This window comes from Coenobita brevimanus, chromosome 72, assembly GCF_032717465.1.
Source record: "Coenobita brevimanus isolate Jiangsu-jjx chromosome 72, ASM3271746v2, whole genome shotgun sequence".
Classification (NCBI taxonomy): Eukaryota; Metazoa; Arthropoda; class Malacostraca; order Decapoda; family Coenobitidae; genus Coenobita; species Coenobita brevimanus.
The window spans coordinates 20303046-20327031 of NC_137025.1; the positions used below are offsets into that span (position 1 = coordinate 20303046).

General features: G+C 41.8%; 1 protein-coding gene and 1 pseudogene across 1 annotated transcript in view; both read left to right on the forward strand.

Moving 5' to 3' along the window:
• Positions 1–23986, forward strand: part of LOC145407278 (mannose-P-dolichol utilization defect 1 protein homolog) — a 77360-nt gene that overhangs the window by 18109 nt on the left and 35265 nt on the right. The window lies entirely within an intron of this gene.
• LOC145407313 (5S ribosomal RNA) lies at positions 6884–7002 on the forward strand (annotated as a pseudogene).

Sequence of the window (23986 nt, forward strand, 5' to 3'; positions counted from 1 at the left end):
TTCATCTTCTTTTCACCCCACACACCACCTCGCATGCTGCAATGATTTCTTTTGTGAATACCTTGCATGCACCTTCCCCCCCTCCCTCCCATGTTCTCCAAATCAGAGCTACCCAATTGCACCTCCACTTTTCTGTTTTATATAATTTTGGGGGGTGTGCAGAGAAGGAATGCAGTGCCAGGAGACGTGACACTTGCACAGATGAAGAGTGCTGTGAAGCAGCTGAAAAATGGGAAAGCAGCTGGGATTGATGAGGTGTATGCAGAGATGCTTAAATGTAGTGGAGAGAATGGAATGAAGTGCTTGTTGGAGATATGTAAGAAGGCATGGATGAGTGAAACTGTGCCTGCAGAGTGGAAAAAGGCTGTGATTTTACCCCTGTACAAAAATAAAGGTGAACGAAGTGAGTGTAAGAATTATCGTGGCATAAACTTACTGAGTGTGGTAGGGAAGGTATATGGAAGAATTATTATAAAGTAAGAGAGATATCAGAAGTCCTAGTGACTGATGAACAGGGTGGCTTTAGAAGTGGCAGAGGATGTGTGGACCAAATATTTGCAGTGAGACAGATAGCAGAGAAGGCTTGTGAGAAGGACCATAAGGTGTTTATGGCATTCATGGATCTGGAAAAGGCATATGACAAAGTGGACAGAGAAGGATTGTGGAAAGTTTTGCGCATGTACGGTGTAGAGGGTAAGCTGTTTAGGTGCCGTCAAGAGTTTTTATGATGGTAGTGAAGCATGTGTCAGGATTAATGGGCATCTAAGTGAATGGTTCACAATCAGTGTGGGCGTGCAACAAGGTTGTGTGATGTCCCCATGGTTGTTCAATGTATACATGGATGGGGTGATGAGAGAAGTGAAAACACGAGTGATGGAGAGAGGGATGGCATAGGTAATGAATGGTGATGGATGGAATATCTCAAATTTGTTGTATGTTGATGATGCAGTACTGCTTGCAAGTACCGGACAAGAACTTGGTAGGCTAGTGCAGAGTTTTGCTGATGTCTGTAAGCGTCGTTCCTTGAGAGTAAATGTAGAAAAGAGTAAAGTGATGGCTATTGAGAGGGAAGGTGACTCCCAGTGCAATGTAACAGTGAATGGAGAGAGACTGGAATTGGTGAGAGAGTTCAAATACCTGGGTACAGTGATAGAAAAGAGAGGAAAATGTGCAAAAGAAGTTGAAAGTAGAGTGACACAAGGAAGAAAAGTAGCTGGTGCAATGAAGGCCTTGATAAGAAACAGAGGCTTGAGTGTTGCAGCTGCACGAGGCTTACATGAAGGAGTGTTAGTTCCAACTTTAACATATGGATGTGAGACTATGATGTGGCATGAAAATGAAAAGTCAAGAGTAAGAGCAGTGGAGATGGACTGCTGAGGAATGTATGTGGAGTACAGAGGGTGGATAGGATATGAAATAATGTGATTCGTGAAAGATGAGGAGTGAGGAAGTCGGTGGACACCAGAATTGAAGAGAGTGTACTGAGGTGATATGGTCAAGTGGAGAGAATGGATAACAATAGAGTGGTGAAGAAGGTATATCTGAGCGAATTCGAAGGAGGGAGGAGGCGAGGTAGGCCAAGGAGAAGGTGGAGAGATATGGTGGATGAATGTGTGAGGAAGAGAGGTTTGGAAGTCGGTGAGGCTAGGGAACTGACAGGAGATCGAGCTGGCTGGATGAATTTTGTGAGGAGATATGCATGATCAGGGATTTTTGGTTCCCCTTTTTAACGTGGCAGCGTCTGGATTGACTCTGTTGGATATGGTATGTGAAGCTACAGAACGTGGTGAATGTTTTTGGCGTATCTGATAGAGCCAGGATTCCGGGGCCTTGAATGATGAGTGAATGGAAGCGTGGCCCATTGGATTGGGCAATTTTGGGCTGTCTGGACATTGCTACTCCTCACCCTGCCCTTGGGTGGGAAAGGAGGTCCGGATGATGATGATATATATATATACAGTATATATATATATATATACACAGTACCCTCGTGTCCAACACGGTAATATTGTCATGCACAGGTCCCGTGTTGGACCAAAAACGTGTTGGACAAACAACAGAGCTTATGAGGAAAAATGAATTACATCAGCAACCCTAGGAAAAGTCACCCTAAATACCTACCATGTACCTGTACATATATTGGTACTGCTGTAATTATGATAAATGGTACTGTACTATGAATGATAACTAACCTTTTAGGATAGTGTTGATGGGCTTGCTGGGAATGGGAGGTGGTATCTGAGGCTGTAGGTAGTCTTACTGGATCCCCAGGGGATGGCTGCCAGTGTCACTAGCAGATAATGGCTGCTGCTGCTCCTCAACCTCCCTCATAAATCCTTCGAAATCACTCAGAATCACTATCACTGAGGTACTGCTCCATTATGATGATTTCTGGGTCAGTAGGCCTGCACTTGGAGTCAAGTGGCCCACCTCCATGAGCTTTCACTGCCGCCAGGATCTTGTCTTGGTTCTTTTATTATGGTCCTCATGCTGGCTTCATTCACGTCGTAGGCCTTGGCAGTGTCCACATTCCTCTCCCCTCTCTTCTTCCTCTCGATGATTTCTAGCTTGGTGGCCTGAGGGAGATGCTGCCGCTTCTTGGGGTTCTCAGAAGGCTTCCTTGGCTTCGTGAGCAGGGTAAAATACAGTAGCAAGGGCAGAAAATGCAGCAAGAAAAAAGCACCATCCAAAGCAAATTATGCGACTGAGTGGCGCTGTGGCAGGAGAAATTTAAACAAAACATCACGTGAGAGCACAAGCATTTTTAATTGGGCGACATCACAATCACGTCATGATAATGGGCGAGGGAGGGTACTTGATTGGAAGTTTTGATTGGCTGTCAGCATCACGGGAACATCCAGTATGACCATGTTGGACCAGGGGTAATCATGCTATAGGTGAACTCTGCGGATTTCGCCCACTTCTCATATCGAGCTCTGTCCATGTAATGCTAACGCACCTGTGTTACAGTAATTAAATCGTATTAAATCGTACAAATTTTTTGCTCTCCATGCTGGACGCTAATCGTGCTGGACAAACACGTGTTGGATGCGAGGGTACTGTATATACACTCAATCCTTGAGTACCGCGGGCAATAGGGACTGGACAAGGACCGTGGTACCCAAATCCGCGTCACTCAGACAATATGTTTACATGTATAATGGTACAATGTGTTCTGGGAACTTTCCAAAACTCTCACTTTTACCCCTTCTTACCACCTAACCCCACGTAAATTACCCTCACTTGCACCCACCATCAGGTAAAACATTGAAAGAGATATAACTGTTGTAATTAAAAACATCAATGGTATTAAAAATAGCATTAACAAAAATAAAAGTTGGGATGGGTACCCTTTTGTTGATACGTAGCTCCCCGGTATTTTCCTCCCATCCCCCAACCCCAATGTTGTTGTCAAAGTTTTGCCTTCTCTCATATCATGTGGCTTTCAGGAGAGACCTTAGGCCATATGGTTAGACAAAAATTTATGGGTCTGGCAGTTTTAGAGTACGAAATAGAACGAAAATTTGTGCTAACAAGAAAAAATTAATCCGTGTGTTCCCGTGAGTTAGCGTTCAGTTTCACATTTTTCGTTTGATATCGCGTTTCCCAATGCATTTCTGATAAACTAAACATATGGCTAAACTGCTCAATCAGTTCGAAATGTGTTGGGAAGAGCGATACCGAACGAAGAGTAATGTGTTGGGAAGAACGATACCGAACGAAGAATGTGAAACGGAACGCTAACTCAGGAGAACACATGGATGAAAGAGTACCTTTTTTCTGGTCTGCAAACATTTTCGCTCCATTTTTTCCCTAAAACAGCCAGACCCGTAAATTTTAGTCTAACTATACAGCCTAACGTCTCTCTCGAAGGCCACATGATACGAGAAGGCGAAACTTTGACAACAACTTAGGGGTTGGGGGGGCAGGAGTAAAATACCGTGGAGCTACGTATCAACAAAAGGGTACTCAGTGGAGGTGGTGTTGACCCAGTCCAACTTCTGTTTTTGTTAAAGCCATTTTTAATACCACTGATGTTTTTAATTACAACAGTTATATCTCTTTCAGTGTTTTACCTGATGGTGCGTATAGGTGGAGGTAAATACGTGGGGTAAGATGGTAAAAAGGGGTAAAAGTGAGAGTTTGCTTTCTCTGACGCTCCACATAACGCCCTATAAGCTTCTCAGTCAGTTTCAGGACAACATATAAACCTTCACAGCTGCCAGGATTGCATCACTTCCTACGCACGATCTTTATCTTCTCCCTGTCCTTCCAAATCGTTATGATGGTGCTTTCTTTTATGCTATGGTTTTTCTTTTTTTCTTTTGCCATTTTAGTATTTGTACGCTTAAAGCAGTGGAAGAACCTTACCAATTCAGTTCATATTCCTCCAGTTTGTTTTCTGTATTTTTCTGACTATTTTCAGGGTGGTAAATTACCTTTTCCTGCTGAAAAATTTCCCACTTTTTATCATCACGTTCCTTAAGCCATAACATGATTGTCTTGATGTACTCAAAGGTGATTTTCGTCTCCCAACTTCCCAACTGGATGCTACGTTAGGTTAGGTTAAATTATAAGGTATAGTTAAGCTAGGTTAGGTCAAGTTTAAACACTTAGGTTAGGACAGGCCCAAATTTCGCCGTAACCCTGATGTGTCAAACAAGTTGACAGCGGAATACAACTTAAAACGACAAGGGAAACAGATTTAGTATGAAACGTTTATTTACCTCCCAGAAGTAATCCGACAAACATAAGACTATCAGGAAGAAGAACGAAGAATGTGAAACTGAATGCTCACTTACACGAGCAGAAGTATTTTGTGTGTGTGTGTGTGTGTGTGTGTGTGTGTGTGTGTGTGTGTGTGATTAGCAAACATTTTCGTTCAGTTTCGTCTCCTCAAACTCGAAACCCATATGACTGTGAGGTAGAGTCTGTGAGAAGCGAGAAAGGAATTGATAGCCGTATGCTCAGTCGGTCCTAAATGTGTTGGGAAGCACGAAACCGAACGAAAAATGTGGAACTGAACTCTAACAAGAACACATAGATGAAAGTATATTTTTCTAATTAGCAAACATTTTCGTTCCATTTCGCCCCCTAAAACTGCGAAACCCATTATGAGTGTGGGGTGGAACTAGGTGAAGCATGAGAAAGGATTGATAACAGTATGCTCAGTTAGTTGGAAGTGTTGGGAAGCAATAAATCGAACGAAGAATGTGAAACTGAACGCTACGATAACACATGAATGAAAGAGTAACTTTTCCTCTAATTAGCAAACATTTTCGTTCCATTTCTTTCCTTAAAACTGCAAAATCCATGATAATTGTGGGTAAGAACTAGATGAGGCATGAGAAAGGACTGATAACCATATGCCCTGTTGGTCCAAAATGTGTTGGGAAGCATGAAATCAAACAAAGAATGTGGAACTGAACTGTAACTTACGAGAACGCAAGGATTTTTTTTTTTTTTTTTTTTTCTGATTAGCATACATTGTTGTTCCATTTTGTCCCCTGAAATTGCCGAAACCCATAAATTTCGTCAAACCGTTCGGCCTTGAGTTTGCCAAGAAAACATATTTCCATTCTGTATGCGTATTCATAAAAACCACCAGGAACCCTCAGCCAGGAACAACGCTTGCCCATTCGTTTCAAAACTAACCATAGGTTTTTCACGAAAATATGCCCACTGTGCTTCCCAGGCAAAATTTCAGCAACCTAACCAACCCTAACCTATCCCATCTCACTAGGGCTGTTTGGCTGAGGTGGCTGGCTGTGGTACTGAGATAAATACCCATACAGAATTGAAATATGCGCCCAGGAAATGTACCCAGAGGTTAGAGGGTGACGTCATAGCGCGCGGCTTTCAAATTTCGTCCCCAGGCCAGCTGACTTCCCGCGTGAGCTCGAGTTTTTCCGCGTGTTGACATGACTTGTCTCATTATGCTGACCGCGTTAGAACAAAAACGTGTTACTCAACCACGTGTTACTTAAGGATTGAGTGTATATATACTGTATATATATATATATATATATATATATATATATATATATATATATATATATATACAGTAGAACCTCTCTCATTCGGACTATATGGGGGGAAGGGTTGTCCGAATTAGCAGATTGTCCGGACCATCAGGGTAATCTCCAGTTCATACCAAGCTCTATCTACATATGGTATGTTTGTTAATTATTAACATATGTGGCATATGTCAACCCTACGTAACTGCAAAAGATGAAAGGATACCAGTACTAAAATAAGAAAACTAATCATGTACGACAGTTTTATATTGCATAATTTACAGGTAAGGCCATGACAATTAAGAAACTAGCCTACATTTTAAATTGTGGTAAGTGTAGGCAAAAAAAAAAAATTAATTAATTAACTGTAATATTTGGAATAAAAATAAAACTTATGTAGGCAAAAAATACATTGTCATCTTTGGCATATTGATAACACCCATATGGGCAAGAAGCTAATGTTTGATGTACAAGTAAAGCACATTTAAGTACAAAAAATAACCTACAGTAATCACTAAACACTGCAGAATATTCTGACCCATTTTTGTGTAAGCAAATTCCTACTTTTAACACCTTTATTCATTACAGAAGCTACACTTGCATTAAGGGGCATGGTAAGGAGGATTAACTTTTGAAATTCAGCGTAAAAATATAAATGGTTGGTGAACTAGTTGATGGAACGAATGCTAGCGTGTGTTTAAACAGGCGCCCATGTTGCAACCTAGCATGATCCGAGACTAAACGAATGACAATCGCTTTCCGCGTCGATACTGAAAATGACTTTAGAATTACTTTCAACATATTTTTGGAGCTTATTATTTTTAAATTTTGTCCGGATTAACAGAAATCCGGATTAAAGGGGTCCGGATTAAAGAGGTTCTACTGTATATATACCGCTTCCCATCCGATCAGCGAAGTTAAGCAACGTTGGGTCTGGTTAGTACTTGGATGGGTGACCGCCTGGGAACACCAGATGCTGTTGGCATCCCTACGTGTCGAGTGGGGTTGGTGGAGGATTAGTGCCCCTCCCTGTAAAACAATTAACTCTAAGCCCCTGACCACCCCGTTTGGGATACATGGCGTCTGGCAGTGAATGAAAATGAATATATATATATATATATATATATATATATATATATATATATATATATATACAGTATATATATACATATGTTTTTTTTTTTATCCTGCAACTTTTCTACTCTCTGTATGTTCCACTTCCTCCTGCCTTTCTTTTCTTCTGTTCTTCCAGTGCATTTGTACCTTGACATTCACCATTACTAAATGGTGGTCAGAGTCCACATTCCCAACCTCTATATGCTCTTGCATCCAGCACATATCTTATTTTCTTATCCACACACACATGTTCAGTCATTGCCTTCCATTCATCCAGCTAACCACCTACCGTTCTCAACACTTGCCATGTATACCTGTGGATCATTTTGTGCCTGAAGAGAGTATTGGCTTAATATGGCAATCACCAATCCCCTCCTTGCACAAATGTCCACCAGACCACTACCATTCTCATCCACTTCTGCAGGCACACCCTTCACACTAGTGTCATAAATGACTTTGTAGTTCCTTTGTGGTTACTTGTAGTTGAGTTATATATATATTAGACTTGTGGACGAGCGGTTATTATACTGGAGTAGCTTTGTAAGTGGATAATCTTCTTTCCCATTTGTCATGTAGTGACAGGAGAGGTAAAGAATAGTATGGGACTATTTTTATTTGTCTTGGAAATATTAAGAAGTCTCTCACTCACGAGTGAGTTGAGCAGAGTCACTGTCTCCCTGTCTCGCTCTCTCAGTCTCTCTCTCAAGTTGCTAAGCCCTTTCTCCTTCTGACCTGCCTGTTCTAAGGCCTGTCTCCTTCTGAGCTCTCTTTCCTAAATTTTGGTGAAACAGGAGACGTATCACGTGTATTCCTTGTGGATGGAAAGTTTAAGAAGCCTGTGTGTGAGTATGTGTGTATGTGTGTGTATGGTCACTAGGGCTTTGTTCACGGGTGGATTGCTGACAACTAACTGCATCATCTCCTTACTGGCCACTGTCGTCAGCTTTCCTCAGTGTAATTTGCAAGCTCATTTCTCATTCCCAGGCTCGCATAGAGCTGTCTATCTATCTATTTATCTATCTATCTATCTATTATGATTTGTAATTATAATATGGAGTCCTGATACTAGCAACTCCATCCACCTTCACATTCCTTACTTTTCCATTCATATCTCCAATCAAACACACCCTCACTCCTTTCAGACTTTTGCATGCATGCATCTACATTTGCCCAGAAGTCATCTTTCACACAGCTTGCACTTTCTTATGTCAGCATATATGCACCCAGACACAGTTGCCGATGCTTGTATTCCTACTTTCAGTCTTACCCACACAATCTGTGAACCAACTGATCCATACTCTCTTCTATTCTCCTTTCATCTCTTTTACCCAACAGTACATACCGGTACACCCTTCCCTGCCCTTTCATTCTCACCTACTCCTGCACCCAGACAGTGCAGTCTCGTAATGCGATAGTGCTGCATCAAGTGAAGACCTTTGCATGATGAAGTCGATATAACATTGGTTTAGTGAGATTAGGGAAGGTGACCTCAACTGTGAAGCCTAAAATGACCAAAAAAAGCTCTACCACCCACCTGTAGTTTGTCCTATGCTGATACGAGTTGTCACCAAAGGTCCCCCCCTTCCCCCCAGGATGGGGGACAGTTGGAGGGCCTGGACCACCACCCCACACAAAAAGATACAGTGTCACTTCACTTAAAATCACACACTGCACTATTTGTTTAGTACCTTCACTGTTACTTGGCAATAGCGATGGTCTTTGGCCAATCATACACAGAATATAATGAAAGACAATGATCATGGTTAATGTAAACACTGGATGGAAATTTTGGCATAGTCAGCTGTGTAGATGCCCAAAAATGAGACTGATGGTTACATAAGGTTGACACGATTTCCAAGTCACAAGATTCAGTACAGTATTTCACTTACAAAAACTATCACTTCACTTAATATTGCACACCAGTATTTGTTTGCATTGTTATTTTGTGATAAAAATGGTGTTTCAGTGTCCTTTCATGCAATAAAATGGAACGAAAGGCAATGATCACAGCCAGTGTAAACGCTTGGCTGCCATTTTAGCTTGCGTGTGTCACCGTGTCCACACAAGATTCCTTGAGGTGGCCGTCGAAAATATCGTAGTGAATTAGTGGTAGGTGGTGGCGACCATCATCCACTCACTTGATGTAGTGTTGCCTACTTCTTCCTTAGTCTTTATCATTCCTTTTCTGTGCCTGCCTTCCTCTCTTCCTATTTCTTCCATCTTTCCTGTCGCTTCTTATTTTCTTTACAGGTGGCTTTACATTGAGTGATAAGCCAAATGGTTTCCTGTAAGCCAAGAAACCATTTACAACACTGGGTTGTACCCATATAACCAAACCATACATGCTCCCTACGTGTCAACAAGTGGGTTGGTGGAGGGTTAGTGCACCTCCCCGTAAAACAAATAACTCAAAGTCAGATGGCCACCCCTTACAGGATTATGGCTTCTGGCAATAGATAGATAGATAGAAATTGCAATTAATTTTTTAAAATACTGAAACAGGATACAACTTTTTAATTATCGATGTAGCGATTTATCACAACGAGGCACCGTATAATGAGGCTGCACTGTACCCAGTCCGTACTCCCACTGTCTCATACTCTCACCTGACCATTTGGTCTCAGTCAGTCCACATATACTCACTTGAGCATCCTCAAGTGCCTGGAAAATCTCCCTCTCTTTCACCTCATAAATTCATTTACTACATTTAATTACTGCATATTATCTTTAAATTATCCCCTAAACTTAAACGAAAATAAGAAACTGGTCTCAGTATATTTCACAGATTTCAGAAAGCATTTTCTTATGCATGAATAGGGAAAAAACAGTGGATGCAAGTAATCTTTAAGCATAGAAAACAGACTATGCCAGTAAGTCTTGAAGTACCATATATTCATCCATCCATCCATCATCCAATCCTACGTTGCCCCATGAGGAGTGTAGGAGCCAGGGGCTAGGCAGTTGGTCTCAACATTTAAGATGAGAGTGACCAGCCTCACTCATCCCTGAGTGGCATCACATGAGCAATCAACCCCAACCACCCCTTGGATACAAACCTTCACCGCCTCAATCCGACTGGAGCGCAATAATTAACCAGTAAACCACCAGGTGCCAATATTTGGTTATATGGTTACCACCCAGCGTAGTAAATGGTTTCCTGGTGTACAGGAAACCATTTGGCTTGTCACTTAGTGTAGAGTCACCCACAGGCAGAAGGAAAAGGAAAGAATGAAGGAAAGAAAGACAGAAGAGGGAGTGCAAAGTCACCCGTAGGCAGAAGGACAAGGAAAGAACAAAGGAAAGAAAGACAGAAGAGGATGGAAGGAAAGAAGGATGGAAGAGAGGAAAGTGCCATATATTACATATCATTAATCTGTAATTCAGTAAGAAATCCACTGGTCAAAACTTCACAGCTTCAGTGTTTTAAATCATCCTTTTCCATAAAAACTAAACACTTTCCCTAACCATCATCAGCACATGAATTGGCAGTAATCATTTAGCACTACTGTATTTTTTTTTTTTTTTTTTAATTTCCGTATGTTCACCACATTATCTGTGACCTCATTTCATTCTCAGATAACACATTCCCACTCTTACCAGAAGAATATGCCCTCAGTTTTCTCACAGTACTGTTTTTGTCAGTGGGGTGGTGTTCTCTTCTGACTCTGCTTAATGTAATGTGACCTTCCTGGGTGCTATTTGTCTCTATAATTCTACAGTATTTCACTACCAATATGTACCTGTCACCTTCCTTATTGGTCTTCAGAATCTGTCCTTTGTAGTGTGTATGCCTCTGGCACTTGCTGCAGTTGAGTATGTCAGCACATAGTCCTAGTACACCTCCTTGAACTCCAGATCTTCAGTCACCTTAGTTTTCACTCTCTGTTTTTGTGGTTTATCCTGTGTGTGACTGGTTTCATTCTGGTCTTCTTGGCTTTGGACCTCAGAGACTTCTACAGATACAAATGATTCCTTATCTTACTTCCCTGTTAATTCAATAATTGCCATATCATTTTGTCCTTTTCATACATATACAGATTAGTAATCATCACTCCTAAGCACTTAACCTCTAGGATATGCAGTTCGATCGACTGAACTTCCCTGAAAACCTGTGTATGGGACTGATTTTTCATCTCTTACAGAAGTACAAAGTTCTATGCCCAAGGTTTAGAGCTTGAATTTACACACCTTATGCAGCAAACCAGAGCATTTTAGACCAAATGGTTCATGAGCTATAGCCTATCAAAGTTGAAAAAAGTTACCCTTCCAGGCGAGGTGACTCCAGTTTTCTATGTGTTCCACCCTATCCCACCCTCATTCCTTCCCTCCCATTACCTTCCTCACCCACTCCCATCAATCCCCCTCTCTTCCTTCTCTCCTCACTGTCCCCCTCCCCCCCTACCCCCACCCTTCAGAAGTTTCCAGCTCATTTTTCTTTTTTTTTTCTTTTTTCAAACAGTAGCATGCACAATAATTATGTCGGTGTTCCTCATTCACTCCCAACACCCTTCCCCCCCAACACTTCTCCCCTCCCCACCTTCCCTCCCCCCATCACCTTCCCACATAGCTGTGCAGCTGTCAAAATAAAAAAGAAATTGGGCCAAAGCATGCAAAATCTTTTTCTTGGTGTTACTCACACACTCCACCATCCCCTCTCCCCTCACCCCTTCCCCCCATCCCCTCCCCACAGAGCTGTCAAATCAAGTGGCTGTAAGAATTTCATGGGGAAAAAAAAGCTAAAGCATAATGATAATGATGTAAGAGAAAGACAAACACATAAATACACAATTCCCCCAAAAAAACATGCAAAAAACATGAAAATTCATTAAAAAAAAAAAAAAAAAAAAAAAAAAAAAACTTACATTCTATGTTTCGTGCATTGGTGTATGCAAGTACACGAACAATAATCTGGTACTGAATGAAAACACGCGACATGTATAGTAACAATGACATATTGTACTCTAGGTGGGGGGGGAGGTAAGCGGACGGCATACTACAGGGGGTGGGGGGGAGAGGCCTGGAGGGATGATACAAGAGTATAGAGGTGGGAGACAGACACCACAAGACAAAGAGGAAAGGCAGAGAAGGAGTACAGGGGTTTGCAGGGTGGGTAGGGGGGATATAATCCTCCCCAAGGAGGCAGAGAGAGGGGGAAAGGGGGGGGAACCATGGTAGTGTGATGGAGGGTGATGGGGGATGGGGAGGGAGGGAGCAGGAGGCGGTCAGAGGCAAGGGAGGGGGAGAGGGAACAAAGGTATTGAGGTAGGGTGGCGAGAGGGCTTTGGGGGAATCACCCCTCCCTCCATCATGGGTAGGGGCCCAGATCCTCTCCCCTCCCTACTCAGGACTTAGTTTTCATTGGTTTGCATTGATGTCACAATCGGGCCAAAGCCTAGTATCCACAGTTTTTTACAAGGTCCCTCTATCGATCACATTCGGCATCTAGTGAAATTCTGGAAAAGGATCGATCGATCATAATAGTACTTCAGAGGTTAATGAAATTCCCTAATTCCCACTGGCAAAGTCTATTAATGAAACCGATACTGTACTGTTATTACCCTGCCAGGTACATTGATATTACCCCACCTTGGAACAAGACTAATAAGTTTGTTATTTCCAGATACCACCTAACTGTTTATGGGCAAAAGGTACCTTATAGAATCCACAGTGTGCAGGTGGTATACAGGTTTGATCCAAGTGGGCTGTACGGGTGCTACACACAAATATATTCTTAATACAATTTTCAGTGTTCGGAATGTCTTGTGTTTCTTTTTTTCAGTCAGGAGTCTGAAACAGTGAACTCATAGTTGGTTTCAAAGTAAGTCTTTCATCATTAGGAACACTGTCATTATTAGGAAAAAACATTTGGAAAATATTCCTTTGTTGTTGCAAAAAAAAAAAAAAAAAAAAAATATATAAAAAGTTGCCAGTATTACCTCGCCAGTACTGTAATGAATCATACAGTAGGATGTATCATCTAGCTTTTCCCCCATTTGGGTAAAGTCGTCAGTTAGCACGCACAAATCAATGTTTTCTTTAACAGTTCATCAGCAGAACTTAGTAAAGTCTAGATTATAAGTTATAGGCTCAGTATATAGTATTAAGGAATGTTAATTCTTCAGCATTTAGAATGGAAACTAAAATACATCAATAATTTTTTGTGGGGGAATTTTTAAAAGTTGGTGCATGCTGTTTTTTTTTTTTTTTCTTAACAGCATGCCCCCGTAACCTAACAGTACGCAGGGCCATTTAAATCCCCTTTATTTCAGATTTCATGTTGTCCTACATATATGTTATAAGCCTGTTTCTCATGACTGTTTTGGTGTATAAAGTTTCTTAGCAGATTGCTTTTGTCTATCTATCTATCTATAGCCCGACGCCCTAATCCCGCAAAGGGTGGCCGCAGACAAAACGCCTCCAAGTCACTCTGTCACCCACCATTTGACTCCCCTCCCCCCAACTCACCCCCCCCTCCCTCATATACCTCTCAACTCCATCCCTCCACCTCATCCTCGGTCTACCCCTCCCTCTCCCTCCCTCCACCTCACCTACATACACCCTTTTAATCAGTCTTTCATTCTCCATTCTCTCCACATGTCCAAACCACCTCAGTGTATTTCTCCTAATCTTTTCAACCACATCCACATCTACCCCACAACGTTCCTTCATTTCTTCATTCGTCAACCTGTCCCTCCACGTCACTCCACATGCTCCTCTCAAGTAACTCATTTCCACTGCTTTCACTCTTGACTTGTTCCCCTCTTGCAAGGTCCACGCCTCGCTTCCATACGTCAGGGTAGGGATCACAATACCATCATTTAGTGACTTCTTAACTTCCATACTCACCTCCCTATTTCTCATCACTGCTTTTGTAACATGGTTATTTTATATGAAAGGAAAAAACAAGAAAAATTAAAGGTCTTGGCATTTAACCCTTAAAAAGTGGGCTACTCTCTGGTTTAACATCCTGTAAAACATTCATAAATGGAGCTGAACAGCTAAAAAAAACAAACAATGTAATCTTACTCGCATCAAATTCCGTATGGGCTGGGTGGTGGTGAGAGGTAAGTGAGTGAAGTGGTGGCACATCAAGGTCGCTTTCATTGGCTTGCGGCTGAGAACAGGTGGGCAGAGAGGCTCATGTTTTGTTCTTGTAACAGCAGACAAAAATTAGCTAAAAGACATTCCCAATACAGTACTGAAATATTTAGTATGGTATAATGTATGTACTCTGAAGTACACTGTAATCTTATGTACAGAAACATATTTTATGTTGATGGTGGTGACGATGATGATGATGATGGTATTGGTGATATAGACATTATTGGAGAATACTGTACAATAATGCCCAAAATATCCAATCAAAACATCAAAAAAAATAAATAAAATGAAGCCTGCTTCACTACTGTACTGTACTGTTTACACCATACTGTGTTTTCTTTTATCAAAATTCTAGCAGTTGACCCTGCCACACAGAACACAGCAAAACTTTTGTCTCTTAGTAGCAAGGACAAACTTCACTTGGAAAGAAACAGTTGTCTTGATGATTTTATATACTGCATTGTGTTAATGATTCCTTTGATACATGATTATTTTCCTTAGTGAAATAAAACACATTTTTATCAACTCTTCTTGTTTAGTAACAACTGAATCGACTTTTCTTTCCAATACACTTTCATTGGTGCCTTAGCAGAATCCAACAGTCAGTTATACAGTGCAGTAATGTACACTTCAGAACACTTAAGTTGTACCTACCAGGGAGGAGAGGGGGAAGGGGGGCTGCAGTACGACATGTCAGAAAGCCACAGCAGCACTATAGTCGTGACACACAACTCTAAGGTTGTCATTATGGTTCCCTGGCAGCCTACCTGTCTACAGTGCATCCAATTTCATATCATTATACATGAATCATATTATTGTAGATGAAATTATTTTACACGAATATTATTATACATGAACATATTATACATGAATCACACACGTAACACATTGTCCACGAAATCAGATGCACTGTTGATAGGTAGGTTGCCAGGGTACAATAATGACAACCTCAGAGTCGCGTGCCGCGACTATAGAAGGCCAGCCAGATTTTGAAGGGAAACCCATTGCAATGTTGCCATTTAATAATAATATTGTTTTGGATGAGACATAGGGTGCAGTGTAGGGTCATTTGAATATTGACACCATAGTGGTGGAGGTATATAATGGAAAGTAAGAGAACATCTACCTTCCTGCTGCCAGCCAAAGGAAACTCTACCTTAGAATTCTCCCTCCCCTGCCTTAGCCAGTCAGAACTCTTCTATTCCCAACCACTACATCTCCCATCCCTACCCACCACCAAACACCCCATGAGCTGCTAGGCCCACCAACCGGCAGTCTTCCCTCCCTCAACACTCCACTCCATTCATAATACAGTACATGTTCAGTATAACCCCATTCATTTTGTGTATTTTATTTCTTTTTTATCTTTTTTTTGTTGTTGTGGCTGGATGTTTGATGACAACTGTCTCATGCAGGATAATAATATACTTTTAGCCAGAAGAAAGGGTCCTTCATGCTGAGTACAGTAATGTCAAAGATTTTATGCTTTCTGCCGGTTACCATTTTAATCAAGTCATTGGCTACGCCAAATAATGTCATATGCTGGGAAGTGCCGAGATGGATAATTGGGAGTTTACTGTATACAGTATATAACATTTTTAACTTACATCTCCAGAGTTATAATTTTAAGTATGTATACATTATGTACCACTGTTCATATTACCACAATTGTTCACACTAACATGTCTGACTGCTTCTGTGGGGACGCGCACATCTGAGGGGGATGCAGTCTTGCCATATCTTGGTAACTGCGTGGACCCTTTTACATCATGGGTGCTTTCTCTTCTGAGAAATATGGCCATCCTTTGTAGGCCTGTCCGTTATTGGGTAGGCCATATAGGCAACTATTAAACTAGACTATGGTCCTGAAACTAATGTCAGTGCTGGAAGAGATGAAAAGTTAGCATACACAAATAAATAAAGAAAATATTTGAATTAATCTCTGTTAACCGGTTAAGACACTTTGCATAATGCAGCATTTGGATTCACGTCCTGATTGGGTTATGCTTGCATCCTATTGGGAGCAGACAGGCGTGCTGATTGGTGTTGTGGTTCCCTAAATTGCTTTAGTCAGAAACAGTTCAAAGGAGATGCACCACTATATATCAGCAGTAGGGATGAGACTGAAATTGTACTTCCTGTAAGTTATAGCCTTCTAGCACGAATCTGAAAAATGTGCATGTTAATTGGTTTTACTGTCTGTACCATACCAATCAGGATGCACCCACTTCCCATTCCCATGAATTATGGCAGGTCATTAACCCGTCACGTCCCGAGGCTTTCCGCACCTCCGACATCCCCCAGTCCCGAGGTATTTTCGATTTTTTTTTTTTTGGCTAAAACCTTCGCTTTTGGTGAGAAACATCGAAAATTCATAGAGAAATCGCTCACCTGAGGTTTAAAGTGCCCAATCCAGGTAGGAGTTCCTCCTTACCTGAGTGAGTTTTCTAACATGCTGGCACCAAAGAAAACGAGTTCTATGGGAGGGTAACTATTTTATCCACTCATAAACGGTATTTATTTATTTACTTGGTACGAATGTATATGTAGTATGACAGTATATTGGTTTTCAAGCAGTAATAAAGGCATTATAAGCATTGTTTCACTCACTAACTAATCACCATACCTGACCTATTTTTGCCACACTACCTGATCATTATTTCTGGCTGTTTCTTCTTCTAATGCTATGTAAACATTGTCCTCCACATTGTCATCGATTGGGGAATCACTCTGGCCCTGAATAACTTTACTAGCCAGGTCACTGGTAACAGGTCCTTTGCCAAGACAATGGCATGAGGGGGGGAGGGGGGAGGTTATGCTGTGTAAGGCATTGTCCCTGCTTGGTATCTTGTACAGGAATAGAGGAAGGTGTCCCGTGTTTACATACGAAAAATCACGTGCGAAAATTGAAAATTGTGCAAATTAGGTACCTTGCAATTGCACGACGTACTGGTACGTCGCCGGGACTGGCAAATGCAAATCGTGGTGACGTACCCATACGTCGTCGGGACGGGGCGGGTTAAATCCTCTTGCAGACAGTAGTTTCACGCCTCCCCATTCTACCTGAAATGAAAATAGGCAAAATTTATCCTAAAAGCATGCCTAGATTGAGGGTCTGCACAAACCTTCATGCCTAGCTTTTTGTAAGAAATGCTTTTTTTTTTTTTTTTTTTTTTTTTTTTTTTTGAGAATAAAAAAAGCCAGTGCTCATGCTATGAGTACTAATTTGTTGTATATTTGTGGGAACATAGCAGGATACATAAGCTTCATTTTGAGCCTAAACTGTGTATTCAAACTACAGTAAAAGTCCTGAAATCTGAATGTCGGGACCGAGAGTCATTCGGACTATAGTTTTTTTCTTTTTTCGGACTGTTGGGAAGGACCTCTGAAAACATTAGACATATGCACACTACACTTATGATAACTAATATCTGCCCAGGGGTGCCCCCTTCCTATCCCTGTATACCCAGGGAAGGGGGGAGGGACGAAACGAGCTCCACCCACCACTACCCCAGTTCTTGACCTTCCCCCATACCTCTACCCAACCCCTCAGCCTACCCGTCATTCTTAACTAGAGGCGTCCCATTGACGTATGGGTACGTCGCAATGTTTTATCACAGCTAGACCCGTCGACGTACCGGTACGTCGCATAATTGCAAGATTCATAATTTGCACAATTTTCAATTTTTGCGCGTGATTTTTGGTATGTATACACGGGACACCTTCCTCTACAAGATGCCAGGCTGGGACAATGCCTTACCCCGCATGACCTCCCCCCCCCCCACATGCCATTGTCTCGGCAATTCATCTGTTACCAGTGACCTGGCCAATAAAGACATTCAGGGCCAGAGTGATTCTCCAGTCGATGACAATGTGGAGGACAAAGTTTACGTGGCATTAGAGGAAGAAACAGTCAGAAATGATGATCAGGTAATGTCGCCAATAAAGGTCAGGTATGTGGATGTGTTAGTGAGTGAAGCAATACTTATACTGCCTATATTACTGTTTGAAAACCAATATACTCTCGTACTACATATAAATTCGTACCAAATAAATAAATAAATAAATACCGGTTATGAGTGGTGTGGAATAGTTACCCTTCCATAGAACTCGTTTTCTTTGGAGCCAGCCTGATAGAAAACCCAGTAAGGTAACGAGTACTGCTACCTGTATCGAGTATTTTAAACCTCAGCTGAGCGATTTCTCTATGAATTTTCAATGTTTCTCACCAAAAGCGGAGGTTTGAGCGAAATTTTTTTTTTTTTTTCCAAAATTGGTCGGGATTGGGGGTAGTCAATGGTGGAAAATCGGTCGGGACAGGGCAGGTTAACTGGGAGTTACATCTCAAGCTGATTTCATGCTTAACACTCTTGATCCCACTACTGATTCAAACACAGAACAGTAGGATATGTTAAAAGTATATAACTATCAACATGCCATCTATCTATTGCCAGATGCCTTAATCCCGTAAGGGGTGGACACAAACAAATCGCCTCCATGTCGCTCTGTCCCCCGCCATTTCACTGCCCTGCTCCCAGCTCACACCCCCCTCTCTCTTATACCTTTCCATGCCATCCCTCCATCTCACCCTTGGCCTCCCCCTCCCTCTCCCCTGCTCCACCTCACTCACATACACTCTCCTTGTTAGTCTTTCACTCTCCATCCTCTCCACATGGCCAAACCACCATAATATGTTTCTTCTAACGCATTCTATCAAATCCACACCACAACACTCCTTCACTTACTCATTTGTCAAACTGTCTCTCCATGTGACTCCACATTCTCCTCTCAAATAACTCATTTCCACTGCTCTCACTCTTGCCTTGTGATCCTTCAACAAGGTCCACACTTCACTTCCATATGTTAGAGTTGATATCACAATAATGTCATGTAGTAACTTTTTCACTTCCATGCTCACTTTCCTGTTTCTTATCACTGCTTTCAAGGAACCAGCAACCTTTCATCCCTGCTGCACCCTTTCAAGCACTTCACCCTCTAAGCTTCCATCCTTACTCATCACACTACCCAAGTACTTAAACGCACTCACATTTTCCATTTCCTCCCCATTCAGTCTTACTGTACATTCACTGACTTCACTTCTCTCTAAGACCATCACTTTACTCTTCCGTACATTCACCTTTAGATTCCGTTTCTTACACACTCTCCCAAACTCATCCACCAAGCCTTGCAGCTCCTCTTTGTCTTCACTTAACAACACAGTATCATCTGCAGACAACAGTACAGGGAGTTTCCAAACACTCTCTTCTCTCACTAGGGCCACTCCAACATCCACTGCCCAACCTTGTATCTCTTTTATAACCCCATCCATATACAGATTGAACAGCCATGGAGTCATGACACATCCTTGTTTCAATCCAACCTTCAAATTGAAAAATTCACTCAGTTCACTATCCACACACATTGCAGCCTTAGCACCCTCATACGTACTCTTCACGGCCTTCAGCAACTTTCCATCTACTCCATATATTCTTAATACTTTCCAAAATCCTTGTCTATCCACCCTGTCATATGCTTTCTCCAAATCCATGAAGACTGCATACAACTTCTTTCGCTACTCTAGAAACTTTTCCACCAAAGATCTAAGAATGAATATCTGATCTACACAGCCTCATCCCTTTTCTTCTCCAACTAATTCCTCTGTTATTCCCCTATGTCAGTAAGTATCCTACCATATACTTTTCCTATTTCACTAAGAAGGGAAATGCCCCTATGTTTACCACACACTTCTTTTTCCCCTTTTCCTTTGTACAGGGGAATAATTATACCTGACTTCCAATTCTCCAGGATTCTACCTTCCTCCCAAGCCAATCTGCACATCTTCCACATCATTTCTATTACAATCATTCCCCCGTGCTTCAGCGTTTCCCCGCACACTTCGACAATTCCTGGGGCTTTCCCCATTTTAACTTTCTTCATTTCTTCCGCAACTTCCAACCTACTGATTTCTTCCTCTCTTCTCACATCTCTCCTCCCAGCCATTCCCCAGCCACTTATACTTGCATTGCTTTCATTCTGTATGTTGAACAATTCATTAAAGTGTTCTCTGCAGCTGCTCACTTTTTCTCCCTTCTCCACTAGTAATCTACCATTTTTATCTTGCACTCCCCAACTAACTTCCTTAGCACCCAGTCCAACTCTCTTTACCTCTTTCCAGAACATTTTCTTACATTCCCTCCACTTTACACTCAAATTCCTTCCAAATTCCTCATCCGCTCTCTTCTTACTCTCTCTTATTAATCTTTTTACCTCTCTCTTCCTCTCTACATACAACTCTTTCTCTTCCGTCTCTCAACCCCCTCGACGCCCCTGTTTCTTATCCACTCACTATATGCTTTCTTTGTTCCACAGCCTCTCACCTCTTCAGTCCACCATGCTGTTCCCTGCATCCCCTTTCGTCTTCTCTTCAGCCCACACACCACCTCACATGCTGACAGATTTCTTCTTTGAATATCTTGCACACACCTTCCACGTCCCTCATCTGCTCCAATCTATACTTACCCAATCACTCCTCCACTTCCCTCTTATATTCTGCCTTTTTTCCATCCTCTTGTAACTTTTCTACCCTCCTTGTAAGAACTACTTCCTCCTGTCCTTCACTTCTCCTATTTCTCCATTTTGTTTGGACTTTGATTCTGACCACCACCAAGTGGTGGTCCGAAAGTCCTGTGGATCAACACACTGCAGCAAGAAATTAATGCATTATGACGTTGACAGTAAAACAAGAACATTAACAATGGCCACCTCAGACCTTATGTGTTGGGTACACTGCTTTGCAAACACACATGCAAGCACACACACACACACACACACACACACACACACACACACACACACACACACACACACACACACACACCAAAAAACACAGACACAGACGCACCCAAACATGCAGGCACATACACTGACACATGCAAGCACCCAATGCATGAGGCCTGGGGTGGCCATTGTTAACATTTTTGTTTTACTGTCAGCATTATAATGCATTAGTTTCTTGCTGCAGCATGTTCATAGTTATATTATAGACTTTTTACATATCCTAGTGTTTTGTTTGTGTATTGGTAATGCGACTATGAGTGTAAAGTACGAGGTTAGTTTGAGATGTAACTGCCAGTTAAGAATGACGAGTGGTGGGCTGGGAGGGGTAGGGGTATGGGGGAGGGTTGGGAGCTGGGGTAGAGGCAGGTGAAGCTCGTTTCGTCCCCCCCTCCTGTCTTCCCTGGGTATATAGGGGTAGGAAGGGGGCACCCCTGAGCAGAAATTAGTAATTGTGAGTGTTCATGATAATTATATAAAAATTTCAAATGATATGGGTTATTGTTTTACTCACTGGAAATGCATAGAAGTGTCGATGAATAGTTGCAGGCAGGAGCAAGTCCAAGCCAGGTAAATCCTTAGATAAAGCCCATAAGAAATAAAAAAAAAAAGACCAGAAAAAGTAGAAAAATTTTCTATCCATCTGTCTCTATTGCTAGACGCCACAATTCTATAAGGGATGGCCATTTGACTCTGAGTTATTCACTTTACAGGGAGGGGCACTAACCTTCCACCAACCCACTTGTTGACACGTAAAGAGCACGTATCGTTTGGTTATATGGTTACCACCCAGCATTGTAAATGGTTTCTTGGCTTACAGGAATTCATTTGGCTTGTCACTCAATGAGCCACCTGAAAAGGAAAGAAGAGTAATAAGAAGTGACAGGAAAGATGGGAGAAATAGGAAGAGAGGAGGGCAGGCACAGAAAAAGAATGATAAAGGCTAAGGAAGAAGTAGTCAGCACTACATCGAGTGAATGGATGATGGTCGCCACCACCTACCACCATACACCAGGTATCCCAGAAGAGCTAAGGCGTTGCCCCTGGGTAGAGGACTTTGGATTGGGACGTGTAGCATTTTATGACTGGATGCCCTTGCTGATGTCTACCAATGACCCTTGGGTGGATTCGATCATCCAACCCTTTGGTCAGAGCTGAGCGCTCTAACCCACTGATCCACGGCTGCTACAATTTTTGCTTTGGCAAATTTGGAGTATTGGGATTTTTGGATTATTGATGGCTGCATTAGAGGACTTTTACTGTATTGTCATTTTTTGTTGGAACAGGTATATCCCAAGATGTGATACCCCGGCTTAGTGATGGTGGTAGAAATACCACTGTACCCTGCCTAACGATGGCCAGACCCCGGTTTTATGATGGGTTTAGATTTTTGTTTTACTGATTTTAATAAGTTAGACTTAAATTTTGTGTTTAGGTTGATTTATAAACTGTTTTTAGACTTAGGTTAATGTGTTTTAGTCATAGGTGGGATGAGTATTGTCATTTTTGGGTACAGTTTACTGAGTTTGATTTTTTCCAGACATATTTGACAATTTTCAGATTCTGTTTTGGAGTTTAGGTGAGTTATAAATTGCTCTTAGGCTTAGTTTTGTTTGTTTAAAAGCTATTTGGGGGTTTAGGTGAGTTAGAAACTTGTTTTTGGACCCATTTGAGTGAGTTTAGGACTTGGTGGGGGAAAACCAAGGCTCAAAAAAGCATCCCAATAGAAATGTACCCCAATATATGATACCCTGCCTAGCGATGGGTTATTACTTAACCAATTGCATCGTTAAACCGGGTATACCTGTAGTTTGTTTTACCAAAAATGTGTGCTAATTGGAAAGCTGTATCTGAATTGGTGACTGTACCCTAATCCATTGTAATGGGGTCTCACCATATTGGAAAATCTATCTATCTATTGCCAGGTGCCTCAATCCCGTAAGGGGTGGCCACAAACTAATTGCCACCATGTCACCCTGTCCCCTGCCATTTCATTGCCCTGCTCCCAGCTCACACCCACCTCTCTCATATACCTCTGCACTCTCATCACTTCATCTCATCCTTGGCATCCCCCTCCCTCTTTCCCCATCCACCTCACTCACATACACTCTCCTTGTTGGTTTCTCACTCTCCATCCTCTCCACATGTCCAAACCACCTCAGCATGTTTCTCCTAATGCTTCCTGTCACATCCACATCCACACCACAACGCTCCTTCACTTCCTCACTTGTCAGTCTGCCTCTTCATGTGACTCCACATGCTCCTTTCAAATAACTCATTTCCATTGCTCTCACTCTTGACTTCTGTCCCTCCAACAAAGTCCAAGCTTCACATCCATATGTTAGAGTTGGTTTCACTTCCATGCTCACTTCCCTGTTTCTTATTACTGTTTTCAAGGAAGCAGCAACCTTTCTTCCCAGTTGCACCCTTTCAAGCACATCACCCTCTAAACTTCCATCCTTACTCATCACATTACCAAAGTACTTAAATGCACCCACATTTGCCATTGGAAAATAAGTATGGATAATTCTAGAAATATCTATGCAGTATGATTAAAAATTTGCTTATTACTACAGTTACTTGTACAGCACTGTACTAGTACAGTATTGCTAATTCAATATTTATGCAAAAGAAAAGTTTGGTAGGCAAGGTGGCTGTCTAAAAATAAAACACTTAGTAACTTTAGCATATCTTTCCATTGAAGCCAGGTTCCTTTTTAGCCATCAAATAAATGTTAAAATTGAATTTCAGATAATCAGGTTTATATGAAACTGCATGGTACGGTCGAGTTGTCTAATCCGCGGCAATATGGTTTGAATCACTGCCGTGCTTTAGAAATTCTATGGTTTATAAATAACATAATTATGGGAAAAATTACTTATGGTTCTGGCCTCTTGGCTAAGTTGCCACATATCACC